General features: G+C 42.0%; 1 protein-coding gene across 4 annotated transcripts in view; it reads right to left on the bottom strand.

The window, feature by feature from the left end:
- Positions 1 to 11693, bottom strand: part of ppp2r3a (protein phosphatase 2, regulatory subunit B'', alpha) — a 55909-nt gene extending 44216 nt beyond the window's left edge. For 3 of the 4 annotated variants that reach the window (XM_069710653.1, XM_069710657.1, XM_069710652.1), the window contains exon 1: positions 11541 to 11693. The gene's annotated coding sequence lies outside the window, so the exon portion shown is untranslated. Of the gene's footprint in view, positions 1 to 4064; positions 4225 to 11540 lie in introns of those variants that run through there. The other variant, XM_069710656.1, reaches the window with a different exon arrangement.
- Positions 11694 to 20128: the final 8435 nt, after the last annotated feature.

The following is a 20128-nucleotide window of genomic DNA, read 5'->3' on the forward strand; positions in this document are numbered from 1 at the left end:
GTCGACATTATGATGAGTTCTCACATTTTAAAAGGTTTTCATACATCAATAATGAAATGTGAGAAGCTGTGAGCACAAGCAGGAACTATATTTCTGTTGGCCCTGAAACTGTGGGAGTGACTTTATCAACAACAACAACACAATCCCAGCCGTCCCTGAGGACCTGAATGCTAAAAGCTACTCCAGTTCCCATGAGCGCTCTACCCACGCAGCCTGTCACTGGATTGTGTTGGTTTCTATTGTGAAACTCTATACAATGTTGCTACAAATAAACCAGTAAATCACTGCTTAATCACAACGTTACCATGATAAAATTACAGTGTAATTACACACACAGGCCACATCAGTGTAGTCAACATGCAGTTCGATGTTTCTAAGATGACAACTTTAAAACTCAGCCTTTAATCAGGATGCAATCAACAAGCACAGACTGGGAAAGAAGGAGCATGAGATTGTATTCTCGTCCTAATTGTATTTAATTTTACTTCGTAGTATGTTGTCATTCTATTTTCACTGGGACTTCTACACATACTTTTGCAATCTATTTTTACCGAATACTCATACTCATGCATTGAGCTGTATAAAATCTTAAGATTAGGATCGTTTTCTTCTGTCTAAATAAAATATGTCCAGTTGCGTGTGGAAGGAGATTCATAGTTCGAAACTGTCCTCCAGCAAAACACGACCCCACAGGTCTGTTATGCAAGCAGCTTACAACCAACAGTTACAAATTTAAAGTCAAACAATCTCTAGAGGTCAAATAAATAACGAAAATCTAGTGCCCTGGAGAAGCAATGCACTTCAAAAGATGTCTATTTCATGCGAGTCTTATATATCCTCATATTTATGGTTTCCATGATGACTAGGTTGCATAAGTTTAAGGAAGTAGTAACTTCAACACACAGCACACTTTCAGTCATCATTTCAACCCAAGCTACTACCTTTCTCTGACCTAAACCAAGATTTGTTTGTGACTAAACTTAACCAGGGCTGCTAATTTAGGAAACACTTCTGTGGGTTGTATGTGAGGGTGGGAACAAATGACCTATATGACTGTATTATGTTGGAAGGCTTGCTGCAAAGTTCACAGGAAGGCATAACAGGAAATTATAAATCACCTTGCATACACTACAACCAATGTTTTTATTATCCTTATTGTCCATAATGGATGGGAGAACACACTTTTTCGATGTTAAAAGCATCAAAGTAATTGAGATAAATTTAGTTTCTATCTTAACATGTCTGTGAAAAATTGTGAGCTACATTCACAGCAAACAGTCGAATCACTTAAAGGTGGTAGAAATATTCTAAATTATCGTGAAAAGAGCTCTTGCATTGGATTGGTTTTCAATATTTGCAAATATCCTGATTGATTGATAACAAGAAAGAAATACTTGGTTCAGTGCATCCTTACACTGGATTTATTACGGCAGTAAGCATTATGTTCCTTGAAAGTTTGGAGCAAAAATAGTTCCAAATTTGAAATCTAAGTGGTGTCAGTAATCTTGACAAAAATAAAAGTTTGACTTAAAGGAGAAGTTCACATTTTAACAAGCCAATCTTAAAATAATAGGCCTACTCATATCCATTACTGTTTCTTCAGTGTAAGTGATGGGGAAAGAATCTGTAGCACTTCTTGTATGCAAAGACATTTTCTAAAAGTTCAGTTGAAACAAACAAAAGCCTTCAGCAATGTGTATCTTCCAAGTTGCAGTCTCGATAGTGCAAAATTCTCTCTTTGTGTTAATATCCGTCCCCCATGACTCGGCAAGCAAACACTGCCTGTAAGCGGAGGGAATTTTCAAAGCTCTCTATTTCTCATTACAGCTGTTCTGGATAGATTACATGCTGTGCTAGCTGTTAATTGTACAGAGTGTGACACTGGCTGATAACAGATGAAAGAAAGATCAGCCTGAAATTGGCTTCAGTATCGTGCAAAAAAAAGAACAAAGCCTGGACAGCTACAAAGAAATCAAAAATGAAAGAAAAGAGAAAAGACAGGCCCGGTAGATTCGGCGCGCAGGTGATACAGTCGCAGCTGCAGCCGTACAACAAGCTGTCTTTGATTCACTGCAGTTCAAACACATAGCAGGAGAATCACCTCACTGATGAAAGAACGCCAACGATATCAAACTACCACATCTTAGCTCTGGCAGGCATGGGGCACCGACACACACACACACACACACACACACACACACACACACAATATACAAGAGGGGGGGAAAAAGAGAAATCTCCAGATGAGCAATGAGAGCATGAAGGTATTTATACCAATATTATAACGGTGAGGATGGAGGTGCAGCAGGTCTTAAAACCCTGACTGTACAAGGACAAATATCGTACACACCCAAACACAAGTCCTCTCATTCAGTTTGGATCAAAGACACTGACTCTCATGTCTCTGGTGTTTCTCCCCCTGAGGGGCTTGTAGCTGGACAGATGAGAAGTCAGAGGAAGAAGATATGGAGGGGGAAAAAAGAGGAAGAAAGTGCTGTCGGGTTGTCTGAACAGATCAGAAGAAACATGGAGATACAGAAGACAGAAAGAAAGAGGAAAGAAAGAGAGAAAGAAGAGAAAGACTGAAACTGTTGCTCATGCAAAACAAGTCAAAAACAGTACTGGCTTCCAGAAGAACAAAATAATTGGCAAGATTGGCAACGAGAAGCTGTTTCCAACCAACTGTCAAGAGAGTTTCGAGTAAAGGCTCAAAATGTCACAAACAAAATGCTAAAATGCCTCATTTCCAACAGCTGGACATAAGTGAATAAACAGATTTTCTGAATGTAAAAAATAAAAAATTGACAAGGAAAATGGAAAGAAACAAGCTGCAATTGTCTTCTACTGACAGCAAAAATGTGTCATCCTTTCAGCCGAAATAAGATTAAGAATCAAAGAAATCCCAATCTCTGCAGCCAGAAAGGCCTGTATCTTACACATGCAAACAGCAACAGGTGGGACATTTCTCAGAGGTTTTATTAGGGGCCTGACAGACAACATTTCAAGATATTTCTGAATTTGTGTCCAATGAAACCTAACCACGCGACCAATCATGCCAAACCCATATAATTCGTAAATTAAATCTACTTTAAGTCGGAAAAAATGTTTTGCATGATTGGGAGGGATTTTATCTAAATTGCAGCCTTGCTTTCTCTCAGCAGAGACGGGGAAATGTCTGATGTCTCTCCAACACATTAGAAGAGGAGAAAGAAAAAACTAAATCCATGTTTGACGATTTCTTGGGTCTCAGCTCTCAGCAAGACTCGACTGTAACTACCAGTTGAAGTTACCTCTCATCTGTCTGGTGTCTGTGCATGTCTGTCGCTCAGTGGGAATCCAGCACTATCTGTAACCATGGAAACCACAAGGATGTAGCGCTGACAATCATAGGAAGTGATGGCAAACTATACAGATGCCACAAACGCTCACACACACACACACACACACACACACACACACACACACACACACACACACACACACACACACACACACACACACACACACACACACACACACACACACACACAAAGCTAGTGGTCAGACTGGCAGGCAGGCGGGAAGCTTGAGTGTGCTGGGATCTGACCAGTTCACCGTATACTGGCTGCCAACAATCCACCGCACACGCGCACAAAAACACACACCACTGCTTTGTCCAACCACAGCCTCGTGTGTGTGTGTGTGTGTGTGTGTGTGTGTGTGTGTGTGTGTGTGTGTGTGTATACACACTCTGCTTACGTGTGCCCTTGCACATGTGACCTTGATTTCGTGTGTGCACTACCATCCTTATATTCAGTGTGTTTCAGAGTGAGCTATTGTGTAACAATGTCCTCTAAGTGTGTACGTATGGGAGTGGGGAGTTAGAGACGCAGCATAAACAATGTAGGGACTCCCTTGGCTTGTGTTTACTGACCGAGATAAAGGCTGTCATTGCTCTCTCACCACCAACCTACTTCCGCCTCCGCCCGACCAGAAAGAGGGAGAGATGCACTTAAGCCTTGGCAATGTCAGGCCGATCTTATCTTGCCAATAAACCTTCTTGAATGGATTTAGATTAAACCTACCGGGAAAAAAACAAGAAAGGGCACACTGGTACAACTGGGTCATTCCTCCTCTTCTGAAAGAAAATTCTGCCCTCCTCCTACTCCTGTTCTTCCTCTTCTTCTTCTCCTCCTCCTCCTCCCAACTCGCATGTTAACGTACTTAGAGCTCAGCAAAACCTTTACTCTGCCCCGAAATGCAGGCTGGCATAACAAACAGGAGCAAAGCCTGAAATAGCCCCCCCACCCCCTCCACCCCAACCCCGATTTCCCATGCTGCACTGGAGGTATTTCTGTGGTGAAGTGAATTCCCAAAAGCGGATCAAATAATTTACCCACATTTCTGTCTTTCTACTTCCCTCTCCCTGTGAGTTTTGCTGGATTACTGTCAATCTTTCTCTGCTGCCTTCCCTTCATGTCTCCCTCCACTCCTTCGCCATGTCTCCATCTTTTCTCTCGTCTTTCTCCGTCTGTGGTAAACACCGAGACACAAGGTCTGCCCACACCAACCAATAAAACGCAGCCCTTTGCCTCCGTCACTTAATCAGCCGGTCTGTTATCCAGCTCAGTTATGTTGCGGGCCGGGACATCACATGGGCAAAAGCACAGAATGTCTGCTTATGATGTCACAGCTTTGGATTTGCCTCATGACCTTTCTCTAAAGTCGTCTTCCCCTTTGCTTGCCGTCTTTCTAATCTAGTGCTTCTGTTTTCGAGTCGTTTTGCCCGAAGGTGGTTGCGCTTGCACACATTTACACCTTGGAAGAGCTGCAACCACAGTCTTTACTCTATAACCTCAGAAATGCTATTAAACACATGTTAATGCAGCGCAGGCTTCGTCTGATTCCACTGTGAGAGCACGCTACGGAGGAGAGAGGTAATGAAAAGAGCAGGAGGAGTAAAATGGGCATAAAAAAGCAGCAATAAAATATTTTTAGCATCAGACCCATTCATGTCTGGAACTGGGGCCAGAAAGAACCAGACCGCCATGACTATGAATGGTGCTGTTCGTTCTTTCTTTCTCTTTTCCTTTCTCTCCTGGCCAGTGTGCTGCCACTGGAGGAATGTGTGCTTCAGATTCAGATGTGTGTGTGTGTGTGTGTGAGAGTGTGTAGGGTCTGGACAAAGAGGGCCAGTGTGGACAACAGGACACAATCAACCACTCAATGGATAGCTATTAACTCATCGCACACAAAAACACACACACACACAAATTCCAGAGTCCACGGACGAGAAGCAGTGACATTCAGAACCAACCGGCCAATCAGCACGCTTTACTGCCGCCACAATAGAGCCAGTCAAAGAGGAGCAGAGGGATGATGGGAGATCTGTGAATCAAAGTGTCCGGATCTTCATCCCTGTCTCACTAATCTTTGCCCTCTCTGCCTGATCTTCCTCCTCCTTTTATTTTCTTCCTACTTCCTTTTTCCCAGGGTGGATCTCACAGTGGTTAAAGGTGGTTAGGAGAGGCCACATGGGCACAGTCCACTTCCCACTCACTCATGTATGAATCACCCCATTGTTGACTGGGTTCTATTCCTAACGCTGCTGCATTCAGTTTTATGACTTCTCTGCAGTGTTTGGGCTTTATTTTGACAACCACAGCAACTTATTGTCGTTGTTTACATTTTTAGGCTGTGTCAGAATGGGCACAAGCTACTTCACACTTGAACTAGATAACATGAATATTATTGCTTATGACCTCAGATTATCTCTCCAATTCACGTCACAGAGGTATACTAAATGATAAGTTAAATATTATTAAAAATCTGTTCCAAGTGTCATATCTTAAGGATTTTCTACAGATAATCTTGTTTTCTTGTTTTGCTTTGACTGTCGTTCAATTACACAACCAAATTAGGCAATTCTAAATATTAGATTTACACCATATTCAAATCTAATATGTAAAATATCCTTCTTAGATTTAACCCTTACCTACCAAAGATTCATCTCTTTATTGTCTCATCACCACCAAACATTAGGTTAGCAGTAGAAACATGGTGTGCACCGTGGAAGAGGACCTGCTTCCAATACATAAACATGAAGAGCTCATTCTAAGGTAACAAAAACACAACAACAATGAATTCCAGGTGATTATACACTAATGTAAATCATATTCCATTTCTGCCCATAGATTCCCCCTAAACCCTACACACTGAATCTTTAAATAATTGTTGATGATGTCAATATCAAAGAAACAGTATGATAACTGAAGCAGCTTTGTCAAAACTCCAAAACTTTCTTTCTTCATTTCTCAGTCGCTCTCAAAATTCAAAATTCAGACAAATCACTAAAAGATCACAGACAGAGTCTCCTGAAAACAAACTCGGTTCAAGATGGCTACCTCGCTTGATGGTTGATTGACTCTCATATCTTTCTCTGTGGTAAAATGGGATTTGCGATATGAAAGTTAACGTTTATAAAAATTCATTAGAAAAGCTAAACTAACTTTTTTGGCTCAACATGTGCACCTGATGCCAAAAAGGATGATAACCAAGCAGAGTACATAATCTCAGATTATTGAGATACAGCTCCAAGTGTGCCACCCCGCCATCGCCCCCTCCCCCTCAAACACACACTTCTCACTAACACACTCACACTTTCCCTGTCACGTCTTCATTTTTAGCAGCCGGCAGTGTGACATGGAATACGAGACGACCACCCACATACACACACACACACATATGCTGCTGGGAAATGTGAATGACTGTGTCGCTAAAAGGGCCACGAAGACGCTCGATACAATAATGCCCTGTGCTGAAGTGATGAGTAACTCACAGCTTTTGATGTGTCTGTGTGTGTGTGTGTGTGTGTGTGTGTGTGTGTGTGTGTGTGTGTGTGTGTGTGTGTGTGTGTGTGTGTGTGTGTGTGTGTGTGTGTGTGTGTGTGTGTGTGCTTGTCTGTGTTGCACAACCAAGGGCAGGCGAGCACATGTGGGTGCAGAGAGCTACATAAATCACACTCTGAATCAATTAGAAAGCATAAATGTGAGAAGTCCAACAGCAGTCGGTGGCCTGGTAAACAGTTTCATGTTGGCTTGATTACGGACACACCACACCCATAGACCAACACACACACAGACACACATCCAGACATACAGTCAGACAGGAGCACACACAGACTTAGGGTGTGGGTGTTATGCAACTCATAATTTTGCATGAAAAGTAACCCAAAAATGAAACTTAATTCATTTTTTGTGTGCCACTGGAATCGCTCTTTTCTTTATGTGCTTCACTCTCTGCCTACACACACGTGCACACAAAAGTCTTGTTGACAGACAGTAGCTGTGAGACGGAGAGTTAAACACTATATCAGGGAGTTGTCCTGACTCAAACGAAGAGGTAGGTGTGTGTGTGTGCGTGTGCATGTGCATGTGCGTCCTTGCAGTTCAAACAGTTTCCACCTCTTACTTTGCTCTGACGTCACTCGGTTTTATTGACTACACTAGTATCTTGCACGTCTGTGCTGGTGTAGCTTTCACAGATTCACAAAACATCTAGTCCATCTATTGAATGTTTATAACTGGGTGTTTTTCTTGCATTTCTACTCGAATTGCAAAAAAAAAGAAAGTGCACCCTCCACTGCTGAGCTGGAGCTCTCATTAAAAAGGTGCAATCTGTACATTTTTCTTATAATGTCCAACAGCACCTGTCCTCTCAAATCCCAGTTAATGTTTTGTAACTCAAAACACATTTTAAAGTGCTACTCCAGCAATATTCCTTTCACAAAGTTGGGAAACTTTTAAGTGAGAGATTTAAAAAGAAATGGTCAAAATAAATGCAGCACAATCTGAGAGAGTCTGACTTTTAGTCCTAAATATGCTTCAACCTCCAAAAATGCTGAATTCACTGGATACTACTATCCAAAACACAAGTTACAAGGTGCTTCACCGTGGCTGCCGTAGTGGTTATTCCCACACTGCCACTCAGCATCTCCATTTACACCTGTCTAATCGTCTGTCCGTCATGAATTTGTAGTCTCGAAGTCTCCATCCATTCAGTTATGAAATCATCAGAGTTATTTTCTCAGCCATCTAAAAACTCCCTGCAGAGCTACGGATGAAAGTAGTCACACAAAAGTAGCAGAAATAAACCTAATGACAACAAAACTGAATGTCATCGAGTGACATTTTAATTTTGATGGAGTTGTGATTAAACTCCCTCCGTATGCATCGTTAACATTTGCAAAAATAGAGAGGAAGATTTGGAAATAGGGTGTGATACATTTCAGGATTTGATGAAACTACAGAGTGCACTTTTAATATACTTTTACTGAATTAAAAACCTGCTCTTACCCGTGTCAGTGTACTCCAGGAGTTAACAATCTTAGAATTTGTACAACATTCAACACCCTCCATCCGTGGACCCTGAGCGTGTAGAAGAAAAAGTTCCCCAAACAAACTTTCTAACGGGAAAAAAAAAACTAAAAAAGAAACCACTGGAAGAGTAAGAGCAGAATTTCTCCTTCCAGCACAGACAGACATGCAACTTAAGAATTTATTCAACTACTCTGGTTTCTGGATTTTCAGATAAATGGAACATTGTAAATAAACAAACGTATATCCTCTGTTAAATGCAGCCTGACTTTGCAATCAAACGTCATGAACCTGAACATTTTATTGCCTTTGTCAAATTGCAACGGACGATCTAAAACTAATCTGTTATTTGTTACTTGTTTCTTGGCAAATGTTGCATATGATGCCTAAAACAGCCTTGAATAGACCTGACATGAACGAGAATGAAACAGGACGTTGCGATTCTGCAGCTGGTGATTCAGCCCACTGATCCATCCTACATCTGTCTGCACTAAACCACCACAACCACAGTCATTACTCCATTACATCAGGACACTCCCAATGTGTTCCAATGGGATATTGTTGCTAGGCACTCACTGTCCTTCTACACCTATGTGAGAAATGGATGTAACCCAACTTAATATCACACATGAATGCACACCCATAGACACACACACTGACAAAGATACACACACACACACACACACACACACACACACACACACACACACACACACACACACACACACACACACACACACACACACACACACACACACTGACAGAGCTTGGGAACAACAAGCACCTGTGAAAAGACACACACCTGTAAGGGACTGCGAAAAACCACGGCTCAATTTCAAAACGGACGCAGATTCAGTTGCCCATCCGCCCACCAGTCCGCCCACCAACTATCTATCTGAGCAGAATGCAAAAGACCAAATAGATAAGCAGCCAGTTAAAACAAATAAACAGAACCTCCTCTGCAACATGTAGTGAAAGGACACGAAGAAGAAGGGACTAAAAAGTGGAAGGACAGGACTGCCATTATTTAAAATTGATTAAGCTGACGTAAAAGGCCCTTTTTCAAAGGGATCAAGACAAGAAAAGCACCATTTAATGTCATCATCTCAGTATCAAGAAGCACTGAAATAATTTGATATAAGAGGAAGCCACAGCTCCAGCTGATCAATGGAGGAGGGAGGAGGTAAATGGCCTCTCTCCTCTCCTCTCCTCTCCTCTCCTCTCTCGCTCCTAAATGTGAATTTACTAATTTTCCCCATGTGGGTTGAGGCTCTTGGGTAGGTTTACTCAGAGTAAATGTCAGGCCGCGAACTGACTCAACATCATGTTTCACACTCGTAATGCATTGTCCAGTCCATCCATGACAAAGAGGAAAACATGAATATTCTGTTTGTTTTTCACATTCCCACCAAGAACTGCTTTTTCTCCTGCTCTCCTGTTTTTGCTTTAACACACACACACATCAGTTCAGGCTGAAGAGAAGCCCCAAAATCTAGAAAAAATTTAGTCAAATCATAATATTATCAAAATTGCTGTTGATAAATTATTTTTTTAAACAGCAAAGTGTATAATTGTTGCAGCTCCAATTTGTTTCCTTAAAACGCAGATCAGGGAAGAAAGAGAGTACAGATTGGTACTCAATGTTGGCAGACACCCCAAGTTTAGAAAGCACAAATAGCAAAGGGGAAGCCAGACTGGTGCATCACTGTAATTCACAATGGTATAAAAGAAGCCAAATTTAAGAAGCCAAAGTTAATCGAAAAATCTATTATTTGATCCATAGTTTCAGTTCAAAGTCTGTCACTGATGGTGATTGTGGTGGTGGTGGTGGTGGTGATGTGAGTGTATGCACGTCGGTTAAGACGGGTCTGTGTTTGGTGATGCAGCACACACACATACATACATACATACATACATACATACATACATACTTCCACATTCCCCTCAGTTCATGCAGAGCGGTCTTTGTGGCCTTCCAAGAGTCAGTGTGTCCAGCCAGGCTCGAGTTACAGTAGACAAGATCCTCTCATTCCTTCTCTCACTACATCTCACACACACACAGAACAGCCTGGGGAGCAACAAGAAAGCATTGGTTTGTTGTTAGCCTGACTCGTTCCTGTCACTCCCCACTGTCCAGAAGAAGGAGGAAAAAATATCACAACAAAAAGTGATGTGCAGTGATTTATTGACTCCAATATTGAAGCTACTCAGCTTAAAGGTTGAATCAGCAATTTGAAAAACACTTGTTATGCTCCAAAAAGCCAGCTCCAAAACCGGATACTGCAAAGAAGAGGAAAAATGGACCTGCACATACAGATGCAGACTTAACTGGACTGAATGAGACTGAAATTAAACCGACACAGAGAGCATATCGGTGTCCGCATCAAGGAGAAAACCGCACGCTCTAACTTGAGAGCACAGCGTCACAGATGATAAAGTCCATCTATTTGTGGAGCTTTGAAATAAAGCGAATTTCAAAAGTAATAAGCTGCAGCAGCCAGTTTGAAATCAAAGCACATCATGGTTCATCATTAAAAGAAAAGACATTAAACTGACTGAAGATGTCTCTGAGAGTGTGTGCATCTATTCTAGGAGAATTCCAGAGGGGAGACCCAGTGACTGACCCCCACCTCACAGGATCTGACAGGATATCACCACCAGGGCACATACACACAAACAAACACATTATGGGAGTGCTGAAGGACGTAAGCGCACATGCACATGCACAAGAGACACACAGGAGTGATAAATTGCGAGCACCACACATGTAGATATATCTTACGTGAAATCTTCTCCTGTATTTTTTTCGGTTTATACATTTGATTGCATTTCTGTGCTCCGGTGTTGCAAGCGTGCCGTGAAAATGTACTTTCCTGACTTATTTGACGCATTTGCTGCAGTGCTCTAAAGCCCAACATCGGGCTCTTAAGACACCCTAACAGGATACTGCCACATGAACCAAACATGTACTGCAAAAAAAACATAACTTAATTCCTTTTATTAGTCTATAATACTCTCCAAACATTAAGTTTAGTGGGGGGGAAAACAGTTTTTTTGGGTTTTTTTTATTACCCAAACAGTTTTGCAACTTACAAGGGTCAGTATTTTATATTCAGTCAAAAAGAACTTCGAAAATTGCACCAATCTAGGAGCTGGGTTCACTTGCACGAACAAAAATCAAGTTACCTGACTGCCTCGGGAGCTTTCTTCAAAGCTTTCGCTCACATGGAGCTCCGGCTACTTTCTGCAGGGGTGCGGGTTCAGGTTGTCCCCTTCTTTAAATGATCCGCTTCCAATCTGCCATCTCCAAAACTTACTTTTTCACACAACAGGAGGATCCCCCTCCCCTCCCCTCCCCTAATGTGAAAAGGGGCAATGCGCGCGCATACGCACGCGCCATTTACGCGCGCGCAAACACAAATACTTCGATAAACACGCCCCAGTTATCGAAGACACCGCAGCTGACGGGTAGAGGCGAAATATCCCTGCAATGCACGAGACGGCGGAGGAGACGCTAATCACACGGCGAAGTTTCTACACAGAGACCAGGAAGACAAAAAAAAAAAAAAAAAAAACACTCGTTTTGACACCATCGCTTACCTTCTTCTTCTCCTCCTCCCCCCCGCCCCCTCTCCCCGTTTGCACTCCTCCTTCAGCCGTCTCCAAAAACTCTGTCACGACGAGCCTCGACGCAGAACTGCGAAATCAAACAGTCGCTTTTCTGTAACCGGGGAACAAGCAAAGAGGCTCTGCTTAAACGCGCAGCGGCTCCGCCGTGTGTGTGGAGGAGAATGTGTGTGTGTGTGTATGTGTATGTGTGTGTGTGTGTGTGTGTGTGACAGCTCACGGAGAGAATAAACAGGGAGAGGAGAACCGAGGAACTTGGGGGGGAGTTCCCGTTAACTGACCGACGGACGGGGCGGGGGCTCCGGGAGAGTGACAGGCTGGCCGGTTTTTAACCATCACAGCTCATTTTTGTAGTATACAGTATCCCGGTAACAGAGCTGCGAAATGACACATGCATTGACGCATACGTGTTGTATTTACGCTGCAGGGCATATTAATGCATGTATTTATGAGGTCCTTTACGCAGATTTTTTTTTTTTTTTTTTTTTTTAATTTGTCCAACTTTGTACTTGTCGTCTATGTAATGGTGCGAATGTGTAAAAGTATTTCAAGACAACAAATGTGTTTGTTTTCTTCAATTAGCTGTTGATACCGAATTTAACGTACTAAGATAAAGATCAATTAAAATAGAACGTAAGGAATCCCGAAGGAAATTGTTGTGCCAAAGATTGCTCAAAAGTTGCATCAACATAAGATTAAAAACAATAGCGATAATAAAGACTAACTAATGAGTTTACGAGAATAGAAATCGAAAAGTCTTCTTTTTTTTCGTGAAAGTAGCAATGGTATTGAAAAAAGTAATATTGCACATCATATTGAAAAATGTTGAGAAAAGTAAAGAAACCAGGCGTATATTCTCAGTTGAAGTGTTGAAACCTTTGCATTTTTTTGGAAAATGTTTGCTTAAAGACTTATATAAATGTATTAAAATGAAGTGGAATAATTTTCTATCATCTTACTAATAATCAACTTATTGTTTCAGCTCCATAATAAACACATTAGGCATTGTAACATTTCAAGAGAAACAACATCAGAGTTTTGAAACTCAATATGAGATCAATCATTTTTGTCAAACTGTGGAATGCAATAGTATGGTCTTCCAATGGAAAAGTATAAAAAAAAAAAATCTTATCATTTAAATTAGGAAATAAGAAAGATTCTGTAAATATCAGGTGATCATAATGTGCAACTTTTCTCATTCATTTAGATTTTTCTTTAGAAAATAAATGTAGGTTAATGTACTTACACTGCACAGTATTTATGACACGCTGTACAATACAATTACTCACAGAGGGACCTAAAAGATCCATTTTTTTCCCTGTTTTTCCTTCAAAATAAATCCAGTGAGAAGAAGGATCACAGTTTTCATCATCACCCTCACTTTGTTGCTTGTAGACAGTGTTACACTAAATCAGCAACAAATCGTCTTTTTTTTTTGGAGGAATTCAAACTAGTCAACACTGAAGGTCACAACAAACTAACAACCACAGCCTCTGTGTGTGAGATCTATGCTGTGGGCCTCTGTTCAATAATCAATGAATTATAAATGATGAAATGGAAATACAGTGTTCACATCAGGCAGCAAATGTAGCCACACAACACAGTTCATTTGAGAAAATACAAGACTTCTGTGCTCAAAATCTTTGTTTCTATGGAGACCAGGTTGTCGACTTCTGCACAGACTGCTGATCATGATACAGTTTGTAAATGTAGACACGAAGATCATTTGTTTTAGTTGGACAGGTGGCACAGACAGAAAAGCCCACATTCAGGTGGTGGACCCTCCCTACGGCTCTGTGTTAATTCCTATGTGTTGTGAAAGGAACTGGAATCCTCCCTGGCCTCACACACATGACCTTTGTTATTGGATCCACATGGTTAAAGGGGCTGATGGGATTTTGGTGTCCTCCATCACTGTTAAAAGAGCCGGTGAGGCTGCTGGTGCTACTTAATGGTGGAAACAACAGTTTTACCAGATGACGGGGGTGGAGGGGGGCTCAAATGGGATGTAATCTGTGGTTGTGTTGCTGCTGGTGTGAAGTTACCACGCTGATGAGTGAGAGTAAGACCTGCTGATGGACGATGTGCAGTTTTTGATTTGATTTAAAGCATTCCAGCTCTTTACACTCACTCTCAGACAAACACACACACACACACACACACACACACACACACACACACACACACACACACACACACACACACACACACACACACACACACACACACACACACACACACACACACACACACATCTAAGATTCCCCCTCCAAATCTTGCTGGAATGTGTCTCTTATAACATCAACTATCACAAGGTTTGCATCACATGACAAATAGGACCACCTTGTGTGTGTGTGTGTGTGTGTGTGTGTGTGTGTGTGTGTGTGTGTGTGTGTGTGTGTGTGTGTGTGTGTGTGTGTGTGTGTGTGTGTGTGTGTGTGTGTGTGTGTGTGTGTGTGTGTGTGTGTGTGTGTGTGTGTGTGTGTGTAAAAATAAATGCTCTCTGGCCGGTCTTCATCCTGAAAGGCTGGACTGACTCCTCTGATTGTGTGTATCTGCATATGACAACTACAGTGGGAAAGGAGAGTGCATAAATATAATGTTAGGAAGTTAGAAAAAAAAAAAAACTTGGTTAAGAAGAAATTGTGTTGATGATTAAAAAAAAAACATTGATTGTAGTTTGCATGCAAACTCTGCTGTCAGACTTGAAAAACCCTTGATTCTGACTCCCAGATGTAGAATGTGGTTATGAACCTGCCACCGGCCGCCTATTTCAGTCAGCACTCTCCTCACCCTATGCCATTTATGTCCAAGAAAAAAAAAAAAAAAAAAAAAAACACAACACAACAACCTACAAGATAGCTACCTACACACTATAAGGGGGAGGTTTCGACAAAGATCATGCGAAAAAGACAGGGATGCTTGGTTCTTCTCACCTCCCTGATGTGAATGTTCCACAAAAAACTGGTCCCCCTCAACACTATTCATAAAGAGTACCATCGATACATCCTGGGCTTGAATGATATATGGGTGCAGCCATGTCATTCTCTTGCATTGGCACAGCATGGTGCACACAGGTCTGGCTATGCAAGACACAACCCTGATCATACGACACTTTTAAGTCGGTTTTTTTCCCCCATAAAACGAATTGTTAGCATCGTTACGTAAAACCATTTAACAGCCCACCGTCATGTCATGTTAAGGCAATTCCACATTGTTTCCACTTATTAGACCCAGAGACTATATCCAATTTTATATAGTCTATGCATGTAACCGATAAGCAACTAAAGACTAGCTTTGTTTCACAACCAGTCAAACTACGCTCTGTTCAGCCCTTGAGAGAGAAATCTGACAAACAGAGCGATGATCCCAGAAAATAAAAACAACACTTCGACCAACGTTTTTTTTTTTTTTTTTAAAAGCCTGGCTATTCTGAACCGTTGAGAGCTGCAGCACGCAGCTAAAAAAGAGACGAGGCGAGAGCTGGAGGGATAAAAAGAAAAGGCAATCAGGGCGCTGACACATCCTGACAAAATGGAACAGGGAGTGTCACTCAGCACCTCACACACCAACGTCCATATACTACACACACACACACACACACACACACACACACACACACACACACACACACACACACACACACACACACACACACGTGCTGTACATGAAAACGTTGCCATAAGGACCAGGAACCTGGATCTGAGCTTCTGCTGAAAGCAACACATGCCAGAAATACAGCATCACATATGAAGCCAAGTACAACAGTGGTCACACAGTCGTACACACTTTCACAGTTCAACTCTTCAGGCCTAGATCTGGCAGACAGAGGCTTATTACTCAACCAAAGTTAATGAAACCCTTGACTGCGCATGCATTTTTACAAGGTGAGCCCGCTTGCCTGCGTGCGTGTTTGCATGTGCTCTCATTATCAGCGGGCTTGTCAAACTCTGTCTATGTGCGTCTTGGTGAGTTTGGGTTTTGTCTCAACAATGAAATGTTAGTAAAAGGGGAAGAGTTTTATTAGAGTGTTACATGATGCCAGATGCCTAAACTGGCTCCCTTCTCTGGTCTAGACCAGGACATCCTTTTCCTGTCTTCCAGGCAGGTCTACAGCTTGTGTGTAGACATGCTGCAGCTTCTCAACACGTCAACATCCTCCACTCTGTCCAAATGTTCCCATCCCTCCATGTTAATTTGCGAAAAGAAATCCCACAACCGCAGACACATGTGCTGTTAAAAAAAAAAAAGGCAAGCGCTCACATATTTAGTGTGCATTCTGGAGGTGACCCCCACCATATGTCCCAGTATCTGCCACAGCTTATCTGTGTATCTTCTTTGGTTGCTGCCTGCCGCATCACTCACACCCTCTCACCACCGCAACAGCTGCCTCTTGTCAATGTCGCTCTGCAGCAGCTGAGGACGAGGGGAGGAGTGCAAAACCGCGTTTAACAGCCTCAGTTCTGGCCAAAGGGGGACGTGATGCAGGGAGTGGGGGTGGGGGTTCGGTTAACAGAACATCAGGATCCCATTTAGACTGGAGCGAGGCTCGCGGGAGTGGGACGGGGCGTCGCCCGGTTTTGCCGGGGAGGAAGTGGGAGGTCATGTGTGTGTGTGCATGTCCGTGCACATGTTTTGTTTCAAGCGTGCTTAATCACAGATGCAATGTTAATCCCTGCTGCCTGACGGTGTGTGTGCTCCGCTGTATTGTCTCTAATGTTTGTTTGTCTTTGCCACTGTGTGCTTCAAAGAGTCATGCATGAGGCCTGTTCGGTGAATCGGCTGCGTCGCTCCTCAACAGAACAGTGCGAGACTGTCCTTCGTGCACACCCAGGTTAAAGGTCAGGGCCGAGGCATGCGGTTGCCCACATCAGTGTGATACCTGACCTTTGACCCCTCTCTGCCCAGACCAGCCTGATGCTTTTTCCAAACCGTGGGGTTGCATAAACTGAGGAAACCGAAGTGATATCTGCCACAACGGAAGGACTCTACTGTCCATCTTCTTCAGGAGCCCCAGGACCCCATCGGAAAACATGATTCTGACGGGAGCTAGATATGAGCTGGCTGTGAACTGGTGAAGGAAAGCCTAACTTAAAAATGGAGTGGAGGAGTCGGACTGAAAATGGGGATAAAATTGTGAAACTGGTGACAAAAACCGTATGAAACCTTTTTCCCCACTTCCACAACTAAATCAATCACTACATGCCTACCAGGCGAAGACCAGACCAGACCAGCACACGTTCTCTCGTTTACGGTAAACCAAGATTTGAATTCATTCCTCAAGTCATCATTAGTCAGAGCCTGTCTTTACCCCCTGGCTATTTTGTGTGGGCATTCGATGCTGTACGTGAGATTCAGAAAGTCTTATCTTGCTGTTTGCAGGCCTGTTCACAAAGAAAAGACCAAGCAGAGTAAAAAAAAAATCATCTGTAACAAGGGTGTATCTGTCTGTCTCCAGTGACACAGCAGCTACTTCCTTCCTCTTAACACTGAAAATCACATTACATGTGTTATTAGCTGGGGAGAATTTGTATATTCCGTGGAAGAGATGTTTGATTTCATCATCATTTCGGTTTCACATCCTCAATTCTTTGCTCACCTGGGAGCAAAGTTACATCTTGTGTTGCCAGAGTGATTGCAACTGTTTGAGACAGTTCAACAAAAATATTAAGCTACATATACTACACATGTGGCAGAACAATTATATGTCAATGGCCATTTTCTTGTGCTGTTGCTGTATCTAGCTGGAAAACTCTGAATCAAGTCGAGCTGTGTGAGTAAATAAAAGGACAAATTACAACAGATAAAGAATTAAAAATGAAATAATTTCACATTGCTGTATGATGACGGTATTTCATCAGCAGCAAAGCAAACAGCCATTTATTCAGCCACTTCTGAACACTGTGGACTTGAACGCCTCGCACCGACAGCAGCATGACAAAGATGAGCCTGCTTCCTTTGCAAGTCTCTCAGATAGGACACCTTGCTTTGCAGGGGACAGAATAACAACAGCTTGTTGTTTGTCATTTCAGAAATAGAGTCTGTGTTGCATCTGAAGAATAACGAGCACCAGCTGGCTTTCTGTCCATGAAGTTCCTGAATACCACAATACATTATTGTCACTGTGTTAAGTGTGTCCGGTCTCACAGCGCATTCCATCCTTAACCCTTTTGTGAGCTTTGCTCAAAACAATCGTTTACATTAAAAATAAATGAGAATAGCAGGCAATTTGATTTTAAAACTGTTACAGATTAAAATGGATCACCATTTGCACATTATTTCATTCATCACACCTGCAATACAACAAAAGAAGTACAGACGTTTCTACCTTGTAATGCTAAAAAAACAAAAAAAAAAACAGCTGGGTTTGTGATCACTGAAGAAAGTTGGGGGCTTTTGTGTACAGTGGTGAGGACAGTGCATGACGCAACTACTGTTCTCCAGCTTCTACAATAACACAGGCTGGTCAAGAATAAGTCCATAAGCAAAGTAAAAAAAGCTAGCTTTTGTATCAATTTCTTTAAAAAAAAAAAACAACAACACGTACTTGGACTAAAGTATAAACTGATAAGATTTTGGTCGTCAAAGGTCACCGTGACTTCACAAAGCTTCATTCAAATTCAGACCATAATTATGACAAAATTTGATTTGGATAGGATCAAATTATTTCTGGCCATTAGTCAATGCCACAACTCAGGAACAGAAACATAAAAGTGGGAACATTTGTCACATTTGGAATCTTATAATCTTGTGAATCCAGCTTGACACTGTGGCAATTATATAGATCTTCTGTGCTTTGTCCTGTGTGTGAAGCAGCTATGCTTTAGGATAGGTAGCTTCTTTGCAGCTACAGCCATACTTGAATTATTGTCCACTGTCATTGCTACAACGTTGTGTTACTATTTGACCTGGATCCAGGCCGTCAGTGCATGTTAGAAGTGTACTCAAGGTAAATCTTGCCTTTCTTCTGTGCCTGTAAGACAAAGTGATGCACATAGAAAACAGTCCCACATCCTTCTTTGTAGATACGTTTACTCATCCCTCAGCAGTCTTAGTCCTGCAGACCACATCATTTTGAATCGTATCTTTCTCTCTGACATATTAAGGGGACAACGTTCCTGACAAAAAAAACGCATAAACCACATTAACATAATGTTAATTAACTTTGCAGGAGGGCTTTAGTCTCTGTTGAAACTCATATTGGTTGATTGCATTGTTTAATTCATAGTTGCAGCAACCTGGTGTAAAATACATTTCATATATTTTCACCCAAAGTCTGTTTTAGTCTGTTATCTTTTTAACTGCTGTGCCTTTAAACTCAGAATACCAGATGCAGCGCAGTGAGCTCAAAGTGCTGTAATACTGGAACATATCTGTAGGCAATGTCAGAATCAGAGGTTGAGCAACTAGACAGGGCCGCCTGAAATGGAAAACCTTAATTTCTGCCCCGTGCGTTTAGTCATGTTAAATGACCATAAGTGTAATTCCAGCCAGCGACACAAGAGAGGGGCCCTCTCTCTGCCCTCCATACCACAGACTGGAGGGAGACGCCAGGCTAACACACAGGAGGGAAGCAGGGGAGGGGGCAGGAAAAGGGAATTTTAATGCACACTCTTTACACCACACACACACACACACACACACGAGCACATATATCGCATTTACAATTTAAGCTTTCTGCTGACGTTTTCATTCGGAGGGATTTTTGGAAAGTGAGCAAGTATGGCATTTATGTCTGACTTCAAGTGATCTTTTCAGAGCGAAACACTGACCCCGTCTAGGATTTAAGATTTCAAGATGACTGCAAAAGGTTTTTGAGTTTTGTGCGTCATAAGTAATTGTAGATGCGGTCAGACTGAACTGTAGGTGCAATGGCAGCAAATTACCAAAGCAGCAAAAAAAAAAAAAAAAAAAAAAAAAAAAAAAAAGGATCAAATTCTGAAGCACAATCCACAGTTTGCCGTTTATCCATATCCCCAGTGTTGCAAATAGTTTCACCAAAGTCTGCATAAAAAACATACAATTTATTTTTCTAGCTATAGTTACATGCTCAGTTAGGCTTGTCTATAAGGTGTGTAGATGAAACTATTTGTGATAATACCATAATGCAACAGTGGCTGCAATGATGATTTTAAGATTATGGATCC

This window comes from Brachyistius frenatus, unplaced genomic scaffold (assembly GCF_029030835.1).
Source record: "Brachyistius frenatus isolate BFR_SWC_R1_liver_20210118 unplaced genomic scaffold, ASM2903083v1 Contig_93, whole genome shotgun sequence".
In the NCBI taxonomy this organism is placed as follows: domain Eukaryota; kingdom Metazoa; phylum Chordata; class Actinopteri; family Embiotocidae; genus Brachyistius; species Brachyistius frenatus.